The 23,475-nt window shown below is 32.9% G+C and overlaps 1 protein-coding gene across 1 annotated transcript in view; it reads right to left on the reverse strand.

The window, feature by feature from the left end:
- The window catches only part of LOC106101443, a 126,915-nt gene extending 107,062 nt beyond the window's left edge, over positions 1–19,853 (reverse strand). The window contains exon 1 of the mRNA XM_013280682.1: positions 19,454–19,853. The gene's annotated coding sequence lies outside the window, so the exon portion shown is untranslated. The remainder of the gene's footprint in view (positions 1–19,453) is intronic.
- Between the last annotated feature and the right edge of the window lie 3,622 nt (positions 19,854–23,475).

The following is a 23,475-nucleotide window of genomic DNA, read 5'->3' on the forward strand; positions in this document are numbered from 1 at the left end:
CTATGGAAGATACAGCTTTGCTAACATTTATGTATAAATGAAAATAAGGAGGGCTCGGATATTAATGAGAGAAGGCGGTAAATGAAAAAGGATTATTGTTTACTCGTAGATTAAAATTAAAACAAAGATCTGGATATTTTAATGTTATGTTCATTTATCTTCCAAAAGAAAAACTAACAGAAGTATCCTATTTAGCAACATAAACCCTGTAAGTTTTGCTAAAATCCCACGAAAGCGTGTCATCCCACGGCATGACAAAAAACTGACGCAATCTAAACAAGCGTCATTTTGACTAGTAGATATCAATCTAAACGTTACACAATTACCGTTCTGTGACCTGCAGTCAAGTTCATAATGAAGTCATACATTTCGCGAACAAATTAACCTTCTTTAGACCTTAGAAAATATTAGAGACATTTTACAACTCTAACTACACAGTTAAGTATCTTAACATGCCAGTAACTGGTTTGAAAAACCATAGAGACAATCGGAGCCGTACAGAAAACAGAACCGTTAAATCATCTTTCACAAAGAATAAGAGAAGTATAGCAATAGAGAGAGACAGAGATGGAGACATCACAGAGATAAAAAAATGTATGTTTAAATTTGAAAATAGAACAAAAACAAAATTGGTAAAACGTATGCTGGCACGAGAGATATTAATGTATGGCGCTGTCGTCCCTCGGAGCGCCATTCTAATGAGATAGGGAGATCCGAGAGATACCGGGCAGGGCGCGGTGAAAGTTGAGGACAGCACATCGGGCCTACAGCGCGGTATTGTGTGGTACAAGCAACAAAACAAACCAACTAGATCGACCACTATTTCGCTTTATTTATCTTCTGGTCACTTTAATAGTAGACTACATGGAAAATGTCTTCCGAAAATTAAAATCGTAAAATAACATTTTTTATAAATACATTAATCTTTAAAAAATATTAAATCAAACTATAGTTGGATAAAGTTTTGGTAGTTTTAACGGTTTTTTAGCGAAAAGCAAAAGCAGGTTTAAGCTATAACTTTGTTTTTAACTTTTGTGCTCACGTCCCGGTGAGTTCATGAAACTCCTGGTTTTGAATTTAATACTGAAAATGAAATCTAAAGAATGTTGTATAAACTTGAGTACATGTTGGAAATATTATACGCTCTCTGCCTATAACTCGGACGTTTATTTCAAATTAAGGTTTTCCTAACAAAGACTTTGCATATCGTAGGAAAGCCGCTTGGCCGCTGATGCACATTGTATGCGAGGTGAATTCTAATTCGCTTCGTTTTTCACATTTGACAGTTGAGACAGGAGGCTATTAATGCCCTGCCGCTCTAAGCTATTTGATTTACATTTATAAGAAGCATTTATATAGAAATATATGTATTTCCCGTTATCTTATCACTCTCTATGTTATATTAAAGCTTACCATCTCTCATCATCAACTCGCCCTTATACCTTATGGAGGATCGACACAGTATGTGCTGCTCTTCCATACATCTCTATCAGCCGTCATATCTGAAACCACTCCTTTCTTAAGCATATCCTCTTTCACACAACCCATCCATACTTTCTTCGGTCTTCCTCTTCCTTTGTAGCCATCCACATTCATTCTTAACACTTCCTGGTATAAACCATCGTCTCGTCGCATAACATGTCCATATCTATCATAACGTGAAATTATAATCTTTTTCTTAAATAAATATTTTTAAACTGATTCGATAATCTCCACGTTAGTTTTTGGTAAAATTTGTTATACAATAAAATACATTTTCTGGTTGAAAAAGGTACACTTTAGTAATTATTAAGAGTAAACATACTCAGAGGTAGTACATAAACTGAACAAGGAAAAGATTGCTTCATTAGATAAAATATACATCACGATTCTACGAAACTACGTTATTCCTTATGCGAAATTTGTCATCTATGATGTTATTTACAACAAACTAGCTGTTGCCCGCGACTCTGTCTACTTCCAGACTATTCCATACCAATACTAAATTTCATCGACATGCAGCTGTACTGAGGTTACATAATAAAGTATGCATCTATCCAATCTTTTGCATTTATAATGTTGGTAAAATATGCAACATTAGAAAATGTGTTCTGCAAACCACCAATCCTTAACTTTTGCATCGTACCAATATAATAATTAAATAGACGTCACAAACGATGTCATGAAACGGTTACACGAATCTAGTTCATACTGTTATTGGTTTAACATTCAAAATGGAAGAACAATTAAATTTTACGCGTTATTGATAACACCTCCTCCTAATATGTCCAAACAACCGTTGGACAAGAAACTGTTACATTAAAAGTGGCACTATTATAACAGAAAATATTAAACTAATCAGAGGGTGTTGCGGATGTCCTTGAGCGTCGTTGACCACCTCGGTGTTCTCGCTGCTCGTTTGCCCCCTTTTATTATAAAAAAATTTTACTATCTTAATAATTTTAGACATGGGAATGTTAGTATGTTTGCATAGATGTTTGTTAAAAGGTATCTCTTTAACTGAACGGATTTCTATTAATTTTTGCATGTAGAGCAAAGTTTGAAAAAAAAACATAGATTACATTTTTTTTGTAATGCCGCGCGGACAGATATTGTTACGTATTAATAAAAAAAAAAGATATTTGGAGAATAGTACGTTATTAGGATTTTGCAAACCGACAATTAAATTGTATTTTTAATTTATCTTGTTCGTGTTAATATTTATTGTATATGAAAACTTATTATCATAACATTTTCTTTGTTTTTCGATGTATTCGTATAAGCATTGTTATATTTGAAATGTCATACAAGGTGACACAGGTATCATATTTAAATAAACAGATGTTCATTTAAATGTTTGTGTATGAAAATACATTTAAAAATTACCACAATACAAATATTATACGCAACTTTATAAAAGAAAGATTTATTACTAACTAGATGTTCTCCGCGGCTTCGTTCACGCAATATTAAGATAAAAAGTAGCCTATAATATGCCCGTCTAGGTTAACTACCCTTCATTGAAAGTCAGGTCAAAATCAGTCTAGCTGTTTCGTAGATTACCTGGAACAAGAGCGACTTCAGGACAGGCAGACAGACAACAAAAAATTAAATGCGATTGTCGTTATCACTAACGCAAATGCGTCATCTTCCTGAAATCTGGAACTTTTCTTTTGATACAAACAGACACTCCAATTTAATTATATGTATATAGATACATATTTAATGTTTTTAATAATACCGGTTTAACAACTATCTTATAAACTATGAAAGTAAAAGCTAAGTGATGAAGTGTAATATTTATTAAATATTCACATATTAATTTCCACCACAGTACTTAATTTATCTACAATCACTAATTAAAATGGATACTTATTTATTTTTAACAGCTGATTCCGTAATGTTGGTCACAAGAGAAGTAAACATTGGAAATAAACACGGATGACATTTCCAAGTAACTCAGTATACTTTACTCTTGGGAAATTCTTGCAACATTTTCGAATCGGTCAAGCTTTACACAATTAACACGTTGAGAATAACACCTGCAAATAATTAGACAAAAATCATAGACATATTTGGAATGTTGAATCTATTTTTAGCGAAAAGGACAGTAATAAATCTGTATCTATACTAATATAATAAAGCGTAAACACACACTACTTCGTAGCGTAGAATGTCAGTAATTACAGCCTATTTTTGATTAATTTTTTCTTGAATGAAAAGCCTTACACTTACGTGCTTTCGGCTTTATATTTCACGCTATTAAACTTAAGGGGTAAAAAAATTAGAAAAAGGCTTCACATGGGAAAGTGACCATAAACTACAAGCTGCCAACAATAAGGATATTTACTGTGGCTGTCACAAAATTTCACAAATGTAAAAAATTAAAAAGTTTTTATAATTTCATGCGGATGATTAAAATTTCATGCGGATGCCGCACAGGAAGAGTTAGTTAATAGTAATCAGTATAGAAAAGCATACTATAACGAGGAATTAAATTTAAATAAAGCCTGATAATCAACGATAAGTTGCAAACACTTGTGAATTAAATTGATTTTGTACTGCCTAGCTCAAATATGATCATCCGGACGGCAGGACGGCGACTAGATTGGGACCTCCGATGGAATATGTTTTTCACTTACAATTACATTACATCCACGAACATCTCCATAAGCAGAGTTTTGTTGCCAGTTTCTCCCAAATTAGAATAAAACCACAAAGACTGGCAATCCGCTGAGGGAGAGCCATAAACAAGAAATAGAATAGAATATAACTTCTTTATAAAGAGAAGGCGGTTCTCTGTATTTATTTTATCGATAATATTATCTTGAATACATAAAAGGAACTAATACATTTAACGTTAACAGGATTAACATCATGCTTTAACTTATTTATCCGTCATTTATAGAAATCTTGGCCAATGGAGAACATCCCGTAATTATAGAGTTGAGAGAATTATAGAATACGTCCGTTAACATCTTGTTTCTTTAATTTATTAAGAAAGTTTATAAACTAAATATTAATAGAACATCCTTTATTTTAACTTATTATTTATTTATTAACAAAATACGAATATGACATAATTAAATTTATCTTCATCACTTTTAATTGTAAATAAGTGTTACTATATTATTTCAGATAATTTCTTTATTTAGTATCTGTTAGTTTTTCTAATGAAAAGGACATACGACCAGATTAAAAAACAGTTTAAGAAATCTACACCAACTCATAGTAACATAAAAACCATAAGTCAAAAATCAAACGTGAAAAACCAAAGGAATACCTATCGATTTCTTCTACACAAACGTTTCTACATATAGGGAATGGAGGACTTTTTAACACTTATTTTACAAGGCTGAATGCTCAATGCATTTGCGACAGTACATTCAAACATTGTGAATGGCCAGCCATTGTTCTGATGTATTGTTTTCGTTCGTTATTGCTACAATATAAGCTTGCAAAAGATTTGATGGTGGAAATGATTACAGTATTGTATTGGATTTTTTATAATAATGTGAGATCAGAACACAATCAATTACGTCGATACGTTTGTTACTTTTTATTACTTTACTAATAAAATGTGATACGATTAGTTACGTTAGCAAGGGCGGATCCAGCTTTGGCGCCAGGGGTCGGTCACATAGTCGTGGTCAAGTCAAGAGCTTGTCAAAATACGTGAATGTATTTTGTCAAGCTCTTGGCCAAACAACTCAGGGTCGGTCATGATCCCCATGACCCCCCCCCCCCTCACTGGATCCGCCCCTGTACGCTAGTCCAGTATTTTTTTGTAATTGTAGATTATAATTTTATAACACATCTCTTTTTGTTCGCTTAGTTTTAAGAGAAATGTCCAGAGCCAGTTGTAATTGTGTTCGATACTTTAAGCGACCAATTTAAAACGTATCACAAAATAGGGTCAACTAAATATTGGTGGGTGTTCAATTGTACAGTGATAGCTTTGTGCCCGTTGCTTTAATTGCAATAAACGATCGTGAGTAACATTATCCAAAGATGCCTTAAGATGTCTCTTGTTAAATAATTTAACTCCAAAACAAATAGATTTTTAATTACAGTCGCAGTAAAACTTAAATAGTTCCATGTTAAACGTCAAAACGTTCAGAGCCCTATTAGAAGAAACACATTAGTCTAAGTGAAGTTTAACTAAGACCCAACAACTTGTCAGCTTGTCTACCCATGAAACGTTTTCTTTCTTTATACGATTGTTCTTACGCAAAGTACGCTAGTAAACATAGGTAAGGTCGCAGTAGTGTGTAGAGTGTATTTCTTTGCTACGAGTACGCAGCAACCGTCTGAGTGGGCCCGAGTACGTCCCCGTGCGTTACTCTACTAAAGTGCATTGCGCGTTTGTAGCTATGATTGTCGCCAGTAAAACGATTTGAATAAACTTTGAAAAAGGAACACTATTTTTTTTTTATTTAATTTTGTAATTGAGGCCAAAACAAATATGAATGCATTCTGATAAAAATTTGAAAAAGGAACACAATTTTCTTAATTTAGTTTTTAATAACAAGAGTGATTGTGGCCAGTAAAACGATATACGCATCTAAAAAAGGAAAGATTTGAATGAATTTTGATAAAGGAACACTTTTCTAGAGATTTCAGTGGTAATAGACAAGGACGAAAGATTAACCGTCACAATGCGGTGTCGATTAAGACAAATAGCTATACGAAATCTATCTAATCTAGTACTTTAGTACTAATGTCATGGAGTTTGGCGGTTGGATAATAAGACACGATATCCAATGACTAATTCCCAGTACGGGGACACTATCTTAAGTAATATTTTACTCAGCTATATCATACACTTACTTTCATACTGAGAAATGAAACAGTTTGATAGCGCAAATGGAAGTGTTAATACATACATATCTTAATTATATTATAAATGCGAAAGTGGATGATCTCGATAAAATTTGGCATAGATGTAGAACATAGTCGGGAAGGACAGATAGGTTACTTACTTTTTTTTTTCCACACGGCGGGAGTCGCGGGCGAAATCTAGTATCTATATATATCTAACAATTCACGTCAATCGTCTTCGAAATAGATCAAGATACATGATATCTCACTCGACCGATAAAATTATCGCCTTATCGACTTAAATATATCGAGTGAATTTTTGTTTATTTATACACACTCAGTGATATCTTTAACTAAATAGATTTCAACGGGAAAAATGTCTCGTAACATGTTTAATTTTATTTGGCACGTCCGAAGCATGAGTACTCGTGCATTCGACGTGCCAACTTATTACTACGCGTACTTTAATGTAACTATTTATTAATCAAATTGTTGCTAATTCTATTTTTTTACAGATCATTTTTGTAGTAAAATTAAGCGTTATTTCGAGACAAAATCTTTCTTACATTGTTATTACTTGTTATAAAAAGATTCCATCCAAAATTCGTTTAATACAGATTTCGATAATCATCACTTATGACATATGACGTAATCAAATCAATCAACTCAGAAGTAACAGCGAATTGAAAGATATATGAAAACAAGACGAATTTATTACTTACTTTGTTTTATGTAACATATCATTTGATATATTTGTTACGTTTTTAGGGTTCCGCAATCTGACAAAATAGCTATAAGAACCTGTATAATAAAAAAATAAAACATACAGACGAATTGAGTACCTCCTTCTTTTGGGAAGTCGGTCAAAAATACAACACTTTTTAAATGCTGTAAGAACTTTAAAAGTAGAATTCTCTGAATAATTTAGAACTAATAATAACCTAACAGTCTGCATAAAATTGTAAATAACACTGTTAATATTGCAAATAATTTTCGACTTAAAAAAAAACACAGAAGCAATAATACTCATACATTTTAAAAATGATAAGCGCCTATACTGTATTAGTCACGTACGCAATATTGATTACAGTATGTTTAAATTGCATTGCACAATTTATTGATAAAAAAATATTAAAACACAAATGAACAAATGTTAAAATTATTTACCTCATGTATTTGGTTAGGAGTTTCTCAATGCGTTAGTAAAATGAATAAGTAATCTAATTTGGTTCATGTATTTTTATTTATACAAAGTCTACATTAAAAAATGCAATATTTAGACAACAAAATACGTATAGTTAAAACCTCAAAGATATCCAGTAGTAAAGGTTACAATAATTGACTCCACAGAACCCTTCTCCACGCGGTATTCTACTGATCACTACAAATATCAATTCGTTCCTCAACCAATTGGCCACATTAGTTTCGGTCATCACTCAAACAAATGAAAGTGTCACGGCTAATGAAAGAAAAGCAACCGGATATTATATCCAGTGTAGATTACGTCTAGTTACACTCAGTGTTAGCGTAATTGAATTTTTGTTACGTGGTCCAAACTGTCTTTAGTACTGACGATTTAGATTTTAGATGATAGGGGACATGTTCTTACGACTTTATAAAAATAGAAAAGAAAAAAAATAGGAAGAGACTAAAGTGGGAGGACTGATAAATCTATCGACAAGAATGAACACAGTTCTTAAGTAAAAGAAAGGGAAGAAGTTTGTTAAGAAGTATAAAATTATTCAAAGAAACAAATGACACTCTACCTAAAGGGTATTGTTTTATAGGAAATTATTCCGTAAATTTATCCTCGATAGTGACTATTAGTTATGTAAAGCAGGCTTTAAATATTTGAGAACGTCATTAAAATTCTAAGTACCGGTCCACAGCTTCCGTATAAACAAAGAAGTAATAACTAACGCCAAGGAAAAGGTTGTATTTATTTACTCTATCTCTAATATTAATCGAGAGCAGTTAGTCACCGACGTAACTTACATTAGGCTGAGCTTTACCACACGAAAGTAAAATCTCTCTCCTTAAAGAGATAAATCTCGACTTCTTGAACAAGAAAGTAAATACACCGCCCGCTGCCATCGAAACAAATAGGATCGGTGCAGCGTGAATTGCAGGAAGCGTGCCACTTACTCATGCAAATGTAGACGTAAATGACACTTTCGTAAGAATTAAATTTTATTGCAGGATTATGAAATGAAGCGGACTGTTTGGACGTGGGTACAACGTTGAATTACCAGTAGGCGCAGTACAGCCCAGTAATGACATCTCGAGGTCGTAATGATACTCTGCCATAGATTTCATTTGACTTCGAGCTAAGAAACAATTTGAGGAATTCACGATTACACGCTTAGTAACATCTTATTAGAATTGTCTTGTTGGAACGCAGATGTAGAAACAGAATTACTGCAGTCTATAATCTACAATGAATGAGAAATTATCGACAGTAATATTTTTAAATAATAACGCAATATGAAATATGCCTAAAAATTTTAGACTCGGTATTACTAACCGGAAATAATGTAGTGACAAAACCATTGTTTTATTTCATGTTTGGTCCTGTATTCCAAAAATTAACAAAAACAAAAATAATATTAAACAAGTCAAAATTAAAAGAACTATTGAAATTTTATTTATAATGTCAGTTGTAATTACATCCTTGACTTCTAACATAACCTTTTAAGTAACTGCAAAGTAAATTGACGGTGAACATTACATTTTTGTGGCTAAATTTTACAACACACCAATTGTTTATTACAAAAAACATTGCTGAAAACAAATTAAGATTGCTTTGAAAAACCAGAAGCCACAAAATTATTAAAATTACAATAACTGTTACAACAAAATAAACAAGATATTTCATCATATTTAAACGTGGTTTTTCCTGGGACTCCGTCCGCATGGATTAAAAAAACAAAAGTATACTTACTTTGTGCCTATGTGTTCTTCCAAATTATGCTCTAAATCTATGCCAAATTTAATCAAGATCCGTTAAGCAGTTTAGGCCACAAACTCTAACAAACATTCATCGAACCATCTAAACTTTCGCATTCATAAAGTTAGTAAAATGTAGTTTTTTTTGCAATTCGAATGGCGGGATTGGAACCCATGACTGCTAAATCAGTTATCTGTCCCTTTGTACATTAGACTATAGGCTTTTCGAAATTAAAAGTAATAAAAGATTGGACACCCAGCATGCACGGTCGCCATATGGCCATCAGATGGCGCACTTAAGTACTGGTATATATTTATAGTCCGACCTTGGTAATGAACCGCGTTAACAAATGAAAGTGAATCCGATTTGGTTTCTCTTTGCATCTATTACGCTTGACGCTAATGCTTAGAATTATTGAAATCAAACGGTTAATTTCGTACCAATTTTATGAAATGTTGGAAATAAAAAGTATTTTTGGATTAGTATACTATATACATATCAACCAAGGAAAAAGAAATGTTAAGTTCTCGTTCTTACATATCTATTTTTGAGTTAAACCAAACGTAACCGTTAAAATTGGTGCCTGAAAATGTCCAAAAAATCTTCGTAACTTCATTAAATTTAATTAAAGGGTAACAAAATAATTAATTAATCATTGAATGAAAAGGTCCTATAAATACACTTCACAATAGTAATAAGTCATCTGGCTTTGCCTAGATCAAGCTTTGATATCAGCTGTCCGAGTGAAAACAATAAGCATTGTTGAATAGGATTTCGTTGAATAAACGGCCTTGTTGTTGTTTACATCATTACTAGGTCGATTTGCGAAACGACCAATCTCATCTTAATAATTCGTAACTTCTATTATATTTATATTTGCGAGAACTTATTTCAAACTATAGTAAAAATTACAAACATTCTCTTTCCAATTACTACGAAATTTCTTTTAAACAAAATTAACCTGAGCAGTTCAGTAGCGCGTAAGAAAGGAAAATTTTATTAATGAAATAAAAAACAACACTTGACAAATTTCACGTCTAAAGTATTAGATTACGTAAATTGTGGTTTTCTATACAAGCATTATTAAAAATGTATCTAAACAAGTTACTTTAAACCTTGGGTAAGACCGGAATTATCAAGGCTGAGAAAGGTCACTTGAAAAAATATTATCAACCGATTAGTCAGACTCTAGACCAAAAAGCAGTTTTTAAGCAACTCTATGAAGCACGTACACGCTCGTATACGGTTTATCTAAATAATAAATGAAAATAACAAGGCACTTCGTATTTGGTCTTCAACTATTTTTGGAACATTCAGTTATCATTGATGATACTTCGTTGCCTATTTTAAATTAAGTACTTACTTATTTTAAAATAGGCAACTACTTACGCGCTTCTAGTCTTTTTATAAGTGGAATGGAATATTTTTAAAGTAGAAAATACGTTTATTAAAAATTCCAGGTAGCAAAGCCAAATCAATTTTTAATTGTATCAAACGCAATAATTTAAGCATAATACGTAAGTTTAGGTTTTGTAAAAATTATAAAATGGTCGATGTGTTCTTGAATTTCAAAGTGTTTTACTTTACAAAAATTAACTTGGTAGTAAAAACATAAGCAACAAACTCGTACCAGTGCACCCTAGTTTAGTCAAAATTAACACTTATTTTGTGTACAAAGAAAATCATACCGGCCCTAAAATGACCTCTTTCTCAGTAGAGTTTCGGGAAAGCGTTAACGAAGTTACGGACAAAACGCTATTATAATTGGACCGCTATTCGAGTAAGGAAGCCGCAATGGAAACAATGGGCCCCAGGTGCATTCACAATTAGAGACTGCACGGTATACAATTAAAGAACGAATTAAGGCTACAACAACCTCACCCTGATCTCAATTGAATGAATGAATGTAAGATCGGTTCATCGATTCGCAAACCAAAGGTCATTCAGTGATTGTTCAATCCTTTTATTAGATAAAGTTCATGATTAAGATAGATTGAATGATTGCTTTATAAACACTTAAGATCAATACTTCAGCTGTTTTTGCTAGTGTTCTATAATTAAAACGCTTTTATGTCTTAATAAAGTGTATGTTTCAAATTTAGAGTTATACTATTTTAAATACGATAATAATTAAAATAAGCGTTGTGATATGTGAAATATCTCAAATAATTAGTCTTCAAATTGATAACATCTTTGTCTAAAATTAAAACAGCCCAATTTACTATCAAATTAATATAAATAAAAGCGAATAAAATTCATATAAGAACTGTTAATCGAGCGAGATGAACAAGACACTTTCTCCTATTAAATAGAAAATCACAGATCGTTCCGAACTCTCTCATCCATCAGTCACATTTCGATAGTTGCTTAATAGAGACCTCGACATAATTCCCTTACAAATAAACGTTCGATAGCACTGAATCTTTCAATAGTCTCTTAACATATGTCTGACGGTCAATATTTACGGTCTATTCATCGGTGCGGAGTGCGGTCGAAGGCCACATATGACTTGTACGAAAGTACACCGCATTGCAGCGCCGCTCAAACTTACACTAGACACGACAAATTCATACTTACAAAACCGACTTCCAAACAAAATACACTAAAAACAAGCCCTTATTGTGGCTGTTATGTCTACATTTTACTTTGATGTCGGTGGTTGCATTAAGATGGTGTCAGCCGAGATATGCAGTGATATTTCTACGTAAAGCTTTCTACATTTTTACCATAACAATTGACAATTGAAAGTATAGTAACGTTTAAGTAACGCTTGACTGATACCGACTTTAAAGCTGCTAAAATATTATAAAACATTTATTAAAAGGCAAAACAATGCGATTATGGTACTTTTACATGTCAAAGGATCACACAAACTCAATAAATCATAATACAAATTGAGGCTTACGTATTCTGCTTCAAATTATTTCTAAGATTTATCTCATATTTTCCTACTGCTTAAAGACCTTAAGTAGGTAATAATAATGACAGACATTTGTCACATTGTCACATAATAAACCTAACAGTTTGAGAACCTCTCCCATGTAGGCTGTACCACCCAATACAAATAATAACCGTGAGCTACCATGAAATTTTTACACTAACTACAAGAGTAATATCGTGACTTTGAAATATTGCATTGACAGATAATTCTAATCTAGCATGTTCAAGAAGCTTTCGAAGAAAAATGCATGGGCGATGAATACTTCAATAAACAAGAGCTCAAAAGAATGAGTAGAGGAAGACTATAGTATGAACTTCTGTGAAAGTATGACGGTGACGGGAAACAGAGTATGGAAGAGTACATACTGTTGAACCTCCTTAGGGAAAAGGGAAGGATATTGAAGAAGCAGCCAGATAACACATATAATTATATTTAATCAAATAACATTGCGTTTTTAAGTGATAAAATTTTAAGTTCCCCAAATTATGAAAAGCAAGTAAATAAATAACAATAACACGATCTGTTAAGTGTAAATTAAATTACCGACGTTACATAATAACACGCAATGTAAACGATGACAACATCGAGACAAGAAGACACTGTTAACTAAAACCAAATATAAACACTGAAGGTTGTCGTTGAAGAAGACCTTGAGGTGCTGTATTGCTATATCACATTTAGTGAAATATAATAAACGTTTAGTCGGTTTCTGAGTTCCGTTTAACCATTCGATAGTGTTTTTCTGTAAAGTCTTGAAATGCGATTCCGAAATAAACTTGAGTTTTATTCCTTTGAAATTCAGATTAATATATCAATGATGAATAAACGATGATAAAATAAATGGAAACTTCGTCAACCCAGAATAAGTTGCTTATGATTTTGAACTAAGATATAACTATACAGAAAAAGTGCATATGTTTGTTGTCATAAATGTGGGGTTGTGGCTCGATCAAATAAAAATAAACTCGTTATCTATCGCTGTTTTTAATATTTACACCATTTTACAAAAACACATCTTGTTACATCGTCGTTCCTCTTTTTTTCTCCGACTCCCAACTTAAAACTAATTTTAAACGAACGTCAAAATATAAAATACGAAATCAATTAAAAAGAAAACATATTAAAAAGAAACATATTTAACCTCTTTATAACCTGTTATAACCTCCTTATCCTACACAAATATAGGAAAGATTTTATTTAAATTAAAATTTGAGTCCAAAGTAAGCATGCTCACAGAGTATTGAATCAAAAAGAAATATTTTGTAAAACACAATTTTATATTTATAAAAAAAATGTATCAAGTCTGTATACGTGTTTTAAAATTATACTAATTAAATATTGCAAAAAGTGAAAAACGTAATCTTATTTATAACAAGTTACATGATACAATTAAATCTTACATTTATTGTTTCCTGTTGTCTTTTCTTTATTTTTATGGATTTCAAAAATGCATTCACATCGTCACGCAATGTTTGACACAGTTCTCACGAAACTCTTGTGCATTAAGAACTTTTATAAATAAAATAAATTATTGAACACTACCACGGTTAATGGTAAGTATTAATTATTCTACGGATAGTAGTCAATTAATTACAAGGCAACCAATTTTTTTTATAAAAGACTAGCTGTTCTCGTGCGGCATCCGCATGAAATTATGAAATTTTTATTTTATCGTTTACATCTATCAAATTATCAATAGCAAATGTCAAACTGACATGACATGACAAACCTTGGTAATCTTGTTTCTTTGATGTTGGCAGCAATTTATGGTCTCTTTTCCACATTAGGGTTTTTATCCAAAATATTAACCCACTTTGTTTAATGGCGTGAAAATATATATAGCGTGACGTGAGTGTAGAGCTTTTTATGAAAAAAAAATTATTCAAAAATATGCTGTAATTGCTGACATCTTAGGCAACAAAGAAGTGTGTGTTTACCCTTTATTATAACAGTATAGACTATAACTAGTTTGACAAGTCCTTTAGGCGTTACTATTTATTTGTTGATGTGTTTAAGACTACTTATCTTTATAAAACAGTTGACGTGCGTTTCTCAATGCAGCAGGCAACGGACTTAAAACAGGTACATAATAGGTACAAGGTCGTTGCAATAATTAATATCGGGTCCGTAATATGTGATCGACGCATAATGCTATGCTAAGCTGTAACGTTTAACGCATTGCGTCATTTATCACTTGCATTAAAAGCATACTTAGCTATCAATATCATATAGCACTTATATGTAAATGCTTTTGAAAAACGATAACTGGTTATTGAAGAATCAACTAATCTTTTCATGCCTAACATGAAAACAAAAGACTACATTAGAACTTCAGATGTAAAGAAGAATTACTTTTAACGAGATGTAATAACTATGCGAATTTATAAAATAACTATACTTGACTTTAATTAATCTCGACACCATTACGCATAACGCCATCCATCACCGAGAACTGCACAGAGGTGGAAAAACGTTACGAACGATGGTCAAGAGTAGACATAGAATTTTACCCGGAAAATACCCTCATGTGGAAAAAAATAGGGAAAAACCCGGAGAAAATACCCCAATGGGAAAATATACGGGTTTTTTCATATTTAGCATGTAAAACATCTATGTAAATGAAGAAACAATGTTTAGAGAGATCATCATCTCTCCTGCCTTATCCTACTCCCGTAGGGTCAGCGCACCGGGTTTTCGTCCTCCAAAGCATTCTAAACAATGTTTAGAGAGATATCGGTTAAAATTTCTCTTAAAGTACTGAAAGAACAAGCATAACAGTATAGCATTATTTTCACTTTTATTTAGTTTCAGTCGGAAAAAAACTAGTTTTTGGTCATACGTAAAATATTTCAATGACATTGAAGCCTCCAAAGTCAACCTCACCGTCCGTCACGTAACGAAACGTGACTAGCTTACTCTATTACTACTCCAATTAGGATAAAATTCAATTTATTGATTTTAATTTTTAACCTGAATAGTCACGTGTTAGCGATTGGGTGGGCCAACTCTCAATATGGAGTCTCCGGATCGAAACCGGAACAGACTGCGGAGACTTTTTCGGAAGTTTTGTTTTAAAATATTACTAGTCACGAAAGTATCGATGTACTCGACACTTGTTTTGTACCAAATATGTAGAGGTATTTCATGCTTCTGAGTTTCCCCTTGATTGTAATATCAAGGGCCAATCCCTATTTTCTCTCTTTTTCGTGTCCATCCTCTTCCATGTAAAACATGACTATTGCTACTTAATTTCAAGTAAACTCTCGTATTTTTAATCTTAAAAAAATTAGAAAGTGGATTCAGATATTCTCTAATGTTGCGCATATGAATAAATATTAAGTGTTCCGTTACAAGTTATCCCTTCTATAAAAATAGATAACCGACCTTAATGAAAGTATAAGTTTAGTGTGAGAAATCTTAACTAAAGGGCTACCTTGCGATCAGTTAACGTCTTATCAAATTATTATTGTATGAAATGTTTACTTTTGTCTTTCCCATGACCATGACCTGTTCAATTAGCGCGTGTAGCAACGCACAAACGTCTCTACCAACTGTCGAAAACAAGTGCAAATACATCAATGAATCACGAAGTTGCATAACTTAAAGAAGAATCTCGATATTCCGTGTTTAAAAACACTACTATCCTACCTGGAGTAGATAAAGTGCAAATGAAAACTATATATAGTTACTTGGCAGAAGGGAATTGTGTTTATTAAAAAAAAACTCATGAATATATTGTCACAATAATAAAGAAATGACGTGAAATGTAAATGAAACTATTCCTTTAACATTCAAAAATAAAGATAGTAAAATATTATAAACCCAAATGTTTAAAAATTTTACTCTAGTGCGATGAATCCTAAATTATATGTGTAACCTAACACCGTGGACTCAAAGATGTCAACATTTTTTTACATTAATATCTAAGATAAATTACACTTATACGGAAATCACGTAGTAGCCCAAAAGCCGCAGAATATGACACTGATATTTGTGCCAAAATACCGTTGCCCTGTACTACTTTGTACACGTGTTTGCCAAAAACGATTAACAGTCATTTCACTACTTCATGTAAAATTAAGATAACCAGACCAAAATATAACTTAATTTCACTTTATTTCTGTCCAACCCGTTATGATATGGCCGTGAAAAGTAATTTAGGAATTAATAATAATACCAGCATTGCTGTTACAAAGTTATTCAGAATAAGGTTAAATAATAAAAGTAAAAAATGTCAATAAAAACTATCCAAATCTCCGTTTCAGAAACTTTTAGTTAGACAAAAAAGACTCGTTAAAATTATAATATGAAATTGCAAGTTTAATTAATCTTAAGTAAACGAATTTTTAGAACACAGAATCTGTGTATCGGGTTTCACTACCGTGTAAAAGGTTATCTGTCTTTCTTCGAATTAGCTGTGTGGTTAATTTCCAAAGAACTGCATAGGTGGCGCTCTTACGACGTCACAGAAATTAATCGATGAAATTCGTTGTTTTCCTCTAAAATAGTATTATTTCTTTCGTATATTAAAGTTTATAATACAAATTCTATTCAGATAGTTACAGCAATCTATTATTGTCAGTATTAACATGTCGTAAAAAGAAAATTATCTACGAACGACACAAAAACAGTCCAAACAACGCAAGGGGACCTTGACTGGTTCGTTGCATCTTTACTTGTTGCGGAGTCTTCTTGTTCTCTAGATTGTCTAAATCTCGGTCTTGGTCCACTGACATCGACATTTAATAAAGATAAATATTTACGCGTTTGTACGTCCCGAAGTTTTTGTGATAGTAATTCAATCGACCGGTCAAAAGAAACGCTCCACTGAACGGAATACTTTCAGTGAATATATTTCAATTTTTATACTCAAATCGCTTGTTGAATGAAATGACTGATGACAATTTTGCTATTGTACTCGTATCTATTGTAATTTTTTCAAATAAATATGATATCAACATTGCTTAATTTTAAGACTGGAGGTTTTAAAGTATTTGTTTGTTTTCTCTTTAATTTCACTGTTTATCGAAGCATCATGTATTTCATTGAATATAATGGAGAGATATATTACAAGAAAAACCAAATACAGAGGAAATCGAAAGTAACGAAAAAATTGATATGAACTAGAGTAATAAATATGTTAGAGGAGCCCTATGCTCGCAAATGGGTAGTTGTGAAGAAAAAAAATTGTGTAACTCTGTATACCTAGTTCTTAGTTCTTTTTAAGCTATTCAGAATAAAAAGCTATTTCATTAATTCCTTAATTCATTGAATAATTAATAATTACAATTTTCCATGAAGATAAAAGAAGTCCATGTCCGTCTTTTACATTATATTGACCAGACAATCATCCCGAGGTCATACAGCATCACAAGTATAGACAATTCGTCTACAGTTATGAAATGAAATCTGATTTGATATTTAATGGCGATCGAGGCCAACACGGAGAGGTACAAAAAACGGTCCTCGACCGAGCACTCGCACAACCAAAGTTCACGACTACTATAATGGACTGTTATAAAGGAAGCGAAAAGGAAATACTATTCATCTTTTATTATGATAGATATCAAACGTGATGTTACACTTTCTCAAAAATATCAAAAGTGAATCAAAACAACTCTATCTTCTTATTAATATAATGCAAAAGTTTCAATGTGTTTATTACCACGTTTCTCCAGAACGGCTTTATGGATCTGAATGATTTGCTATAGATTTAAAATACAGTCTGGAAGGACATACAATACTTAACAAGTTTTTTCTTTATTACACACTTGCAGTCTCGGTACAGTCTTTTATAATTTCTCTTTTTTTAAATGACATACTGTCCCTACTATACCCATGTTATAGATTCTTTAATATGTTTTTCTGAGCGTTACCTAAAAATACTTCTAAAACAATACCTCTTTTTATCAACAGAATAGAAGAAATCAGTCTTAAATAACAGTTAATAACGAATTTTATTTTCAAACATAATTTTATTGTCGTTAAAAAAATCTATTTTGAATCTACATCAGTGTAAATGTAAAATAATTCTATATTATAACCTTTCTATGATAATGTTTGGGTTTATACACAATTTTACTTAATTTTGTATTTCGTATTGTGTGTTTGATAAATAAACCAAAAAATATATGTTAGTAATTCAGAAGTCTGGCGCCACAAATTCAAATATAACTGCTGAGTAACATCCCTGCATAAGTTGCATTACTCACGGTTTGTCGAGAGCGAATTTTGCTCGACAAAAATAGTCCAATACTTTTTTCTCACAGACAAAAAGTGTTTCAATAGTAATTTTTTCAAACAGTTTTTACATCTGTTTCTTAGTGCACATGATGTCGGTTCTCTAGTATGCAAATTGTCACATAAATTAACTGGAGATTTAATTTCCATATATTGTCGATAAATAAGTGACCATCTGCATTCTAATTTCAAATCATGATTAGGTATGGATTTATTTCTCACTAGCTTTTGCTCGCGACTTCATCAGCATGGAATTAAATCGCAGATTTGCAGACGGTCAACGTTAAAAAAAAAATTATGTTACACTATTTTTTGCTTTACTTAATACTTTCAGCGCGGAATTATAAAAATATGCTATGTTGCTAGGTGAAATATATTTTATTTGGCCCTGTAGTTTTCGAGTTAGTTACATACAAAAATACAAATCAATTCTATTTAAAGATACAGACACTGTAATTTTATTAACTGTATAGATAGAGATTGTAAATCATTCCACATTCTCATTTTTAAAACAAAGAATAGCAAATCAATGAAACTGTATCGATGTTGGATATTACGAGATCTCTATCAACTTCTCACAATGTTTTACAGATTGTTTATTCGGTTTATCTCGTTGCACAATCTTAATAAGTAAGAGTAACTTACTATTACACTGTAGATTGACTCTTATTGTTTTGTATAAAGTTAAAAAAACAGACAAACCAATATTTTTAGAGTGAAGATAATTGTAAAATTAAAAAATAACAACTTTGTATGTATTTAATTTAAGAATACTGTAAGTTGATTTTTAAAATTATTTTTGGTCTTCATTTTATGATAATAGTCCGGTTTTTATTAAAACTCTCAACTTACGACTTTCTAAGAATTTTAATACTGCATACATTGGATTTTAAAAGCTACTTAAAAATTACATAACATTATAGATACCATTAACACAACCGTAGAAAATACAAACATCGAACGCAACTGTAAAGAACAGCAGATTTAAGATAACTGCCAGTACTTAGTAGTTAATCTGTACTTACTAAAACTTTTGACAGCACTGAATCGTGTAGCCGACCTTAAGAGGCAGAAACGAGTCCTCCTCAAATCGATCAGTACAATGGCAATGAAAAAATCCAGTCACTAGCACTGAACACGGCACTCTGAAAATCAAGTTAACACTTCACGAATGTCCCGCCACAGGGCCCGTGACTAAACCCGTTCCGGAGGATACCGAATTACCGGTTTTAGGAAAGGTCACTCTTAACGTTTGCAGCAAAGCAGACGGTTCCACTTCAACAGCGTTCGGGTTGAAAGGAAAGTCTTAAGAAAGTTTCGTGTGTTGAACTTTTTTCGCGATCGAGGGATGGGCGTCGCGGCGCCGAGCAACACATCCGTCGCCGGCGGTCGCGTGGTGCACACTGGCGCCGAGCGGGGCGCGAGCGCGTTGTCGCGCCGCTGTATGCGGCGAGCGAAGCCTCCGTGTACCCACACGCGACGCGCAGGTGTGCGTGCCTAGCCGCCTCGCGAACTCCTCTACCGAGACACTGCAACGATACGGCGGAAATTATTGCACGTCTTACATTTCTCCTTTTGTTAACTAATTCTGTTTCACCTGACTCCACATTCATTGGCATACGCTACAAGTTACGTCGAGAGCGTGTTCAATAAAACACAACGGTTGCGATCGACTGCGACATCAGGTTCTAAAGCTTTGCTCGTTTATCGACGCGTCCAAAGTCGACTGCATAGTTTTACAAAATTAGTTTTTGTCTGCACCGTCTGGAACCCTAAGGGGTCTTAAAGTCACAGTAATGAGTTCGCTGAACCACTAAAGGGTCCGTTTGTTTGGTTTCGTCCAATTTACAGCGCGTTTAAGAAATGTTTTATACACTGATGTAGAAAATGCGAACATTATTCTTACGCACCAACGTGCGAACATTATTTCATAACGGCGCTAAACGCAGTTCGATATTTAAAAAAAATTAAGTCCTAATAACCCACTTTATCGAGTGAAGTTTTATCGGTGTTCGGCAAATAAAACGGATGTGGTAATGACGGGTACAGTATGAATTCTCTTATATGGTGCCCTGTAAATTTATTGTAATTTATTATCTTGATGTATCTTTCAATTTAATATGACTTCAATTTAATGAGTCATGATTCGATCCGTACCAAACATTGAATTGAAATAAGAAATAACTTATAACACAAATAATTATTTTGTCATGTTTATGAACATTTTTAGAAGCACGATTCTAATAAGATTATTATTTACCACCCACCCTTCCACCCTAACTTGAATTAAAAAAAATATCGTCTTACAAAATAATGTAGTTTAAAAATGTAAAGAACTGTAACAATATAAAGGGAAGCGAAATGTAAATTGCATGCATTAAAAGGATATTGCACCCAATCTCTTCTGTTTATTGCCGACATAAAAACTCGGTTAGTGGCACTTACATGTGTGAGTGAGTGCTCGGAATTCTGAGACTCGTATGAGAACTAAATGCGTTCCTTTGAACTAAAGAGTTTTCGGAAAGCTAATGCATTACGCTACAATTATCTTTTACATTTCGCTAAAAAGTATTCAACGTAAAATTGAAATTTAAAAACAACATTCGTAGAGTTTTTTAACATACATTATCCGACGACTTAACTCTGATTTTTTTTATTTTATTCATTTATATAAGTGTATACACAATAGATACATAATCACACAATTACACAGGATAATACAAAATCAAACTTACACAAAACATTAAACGTAAATTAACCAACACTTGCATAACAACATTATTAGAAACAGTATATTAAAGTTTATTATTCTAAGTTACCCCTTACTGTTCTAAATATTTATTTAATACAAGACACCTCGAAAATGAACAGGCAATAACATAACTGCTTCAATTATTACTAGCAGGATTTACCTGTACTTATCATGGGCAAGTATTTCAGGTGAACAATTAATCAAAAATCCTTGCGCACGCCAGTTCCCTCAGCAGCTTACAATCGGAACAAGCTGACGAAATGTTCCAGTATTCGCACGGTCCCTTCTACTCGGTTTCGCACGATTAACATTTAGCTGATAACCCGCACCTTGTGCCCTACCAGCAGCTCTCGAAACCCGCCCTAGTTTTTTAAATGTTACGCTTAAAACAACTCTTAAAGAAACTATTGTACCTTGATTTGAAGTAGTTCTTCAATTATCAAGAAAAGCTCATTAGACTATTGTATAGCTCACCATCATCTTCATCCTTATCCTACTCCCGTAGGGTTGGCGCAACAGGTTTTTGTCCTCCACATAACTCTATACGTCATCTCAGTCATCACTCCCTTTTTGATCATGTCACCTTTCACGCAATCCATCCATCTCTATCTAGGCTATCTATTGTATGACTCTTCGATTGAAATAACATAGTTGGAAACAACGGAATGCAGATGTAGAGCATCATACTCAGAAGCTAAGTTTACGCTTATCTTAACCCTTTTATACTAATCAATAACATACTGATTGACGCCTCAAGGTTGTCACGTTAAACTGTATAATTCATTAATCGCCGGTTTCCCAGCTACTTTTAACGATTTGTTAGTGTAATTGGTTCGGTAACTTCATGAAATGTGTATCCGAACTACTTACTATTAGTTTTACTTCGTTGAAACTTGTGTCAACACTAATTGCAATAGTAGTGGTCAGTTTTAAATAAACATACAAAATTACATTGAACGTCGTGTCGGTAGCTCTCAATGATTAACTCACAGATATTTCCCGCGCTTTATTACAATCGTTGGGTAACTGAGACACATTACCTGTTCATAATATCCTGCCTAGAATTTATCTTGACAGGATCTCTGAAATACAATAATGATCTCATTACGTCCTTAATAGTATAGAAACATTAATATCGAAAACATTTAGGCCCTATATAAAATCTGTTTTCAAAAACAGGTAATTAACGTAACAGAAAAATCAATGGAAATTCTCTAGTTTTTGTTTGTACTGTATGAAATAAGAAAATAGTTACCACAACGGAACAAGACAATATCCTACTAAAATTTATGTTCTCAAATAAGCTTTTACAGTCGCAATTTAGTGCATATCTTCTCTTATATATCAACGCTAGTCCTTTAGTTTCTCTGCCAATTGGCAACGTACACCGTCTTATTCAAACAACGTTACATAGAGGTCCAATAGATGTCTCAACACCGTCTATGGATTCTAGTGAATTCAGTAAACATAATTTCGGTTCCGCTAATTAGCTTGCGACACACGGTCCTTCAGCTTTTCCAACTTAACATGAACAAGAACACGGTTCGGAAATGACACGTCGGTAAGTGAATACAATACGAACGTTCCCAGACAATCTGGTTCGTGTGTTAATTGTTGAAAGTAATAGTTTGGACACACTGCTCTAATGACGGGATACATTATGTGTTACATAATTTAAATGACAATTTAGGTTTATAAGAGGGGCGTTTTTTTTAACAGATCATTTATTGTTTTTGTACAAAACCTATTTAATAACTAAAAATATTGCCTATTTTCCTCGATACAGGATGTTGTATATTTCAACTAATAAAAATACAATGAAATCTTTTACGGAGTAACTACAACAGTAGTTGCAGATTCGATTTTATCAAAATTTCAACAGAAATATGATCGAAATGTTTCTATTTGTCGAACAATCGTTTGTCAATCTTACAGTCCGTGTGTAACCTGGTGTTAGAGGTAACTAATTGCTTTGAGGTTAACCGGCGCGGCAATTAGACGAGACATGAAGTCGCTCATTGTGCAAACAGAGTTATAGTCACACACTCTCCTTGAGATGCCATCTAATGTACCGTAGAATTTCACAGCCGTAAAACTACGTACTGACAAATGTTGTGTACCCTGTTTTGTTAAAGGGAATGAAGGAGATAACATAATGAAATGGCGTCGCAGTGGAATTCTACATTTACATTGACACTTGATGCCTTATCGTTGCCGTGTTTTCTCCTTCTTTATGCTTTTAGGAAGGCAACTTTATGCTCCATACTTGTGAAAATGTGCTCGAAAATTGTGCGT

The sequence above is a fragment of the Papilio polytes genome, unplaced genomic scaffold (assembly GCF_000836215.1).
Source record: "Papilio polytes unplaced genomic scaffold, Ppol_1.0 DF824303.1, whole genome shotgun sequence".
NCBI lineage: Eukaryota > Metazoa > Arthropoda > Insecta > Lepidoptera > Papilionidae > Papilio > Papilio polytes.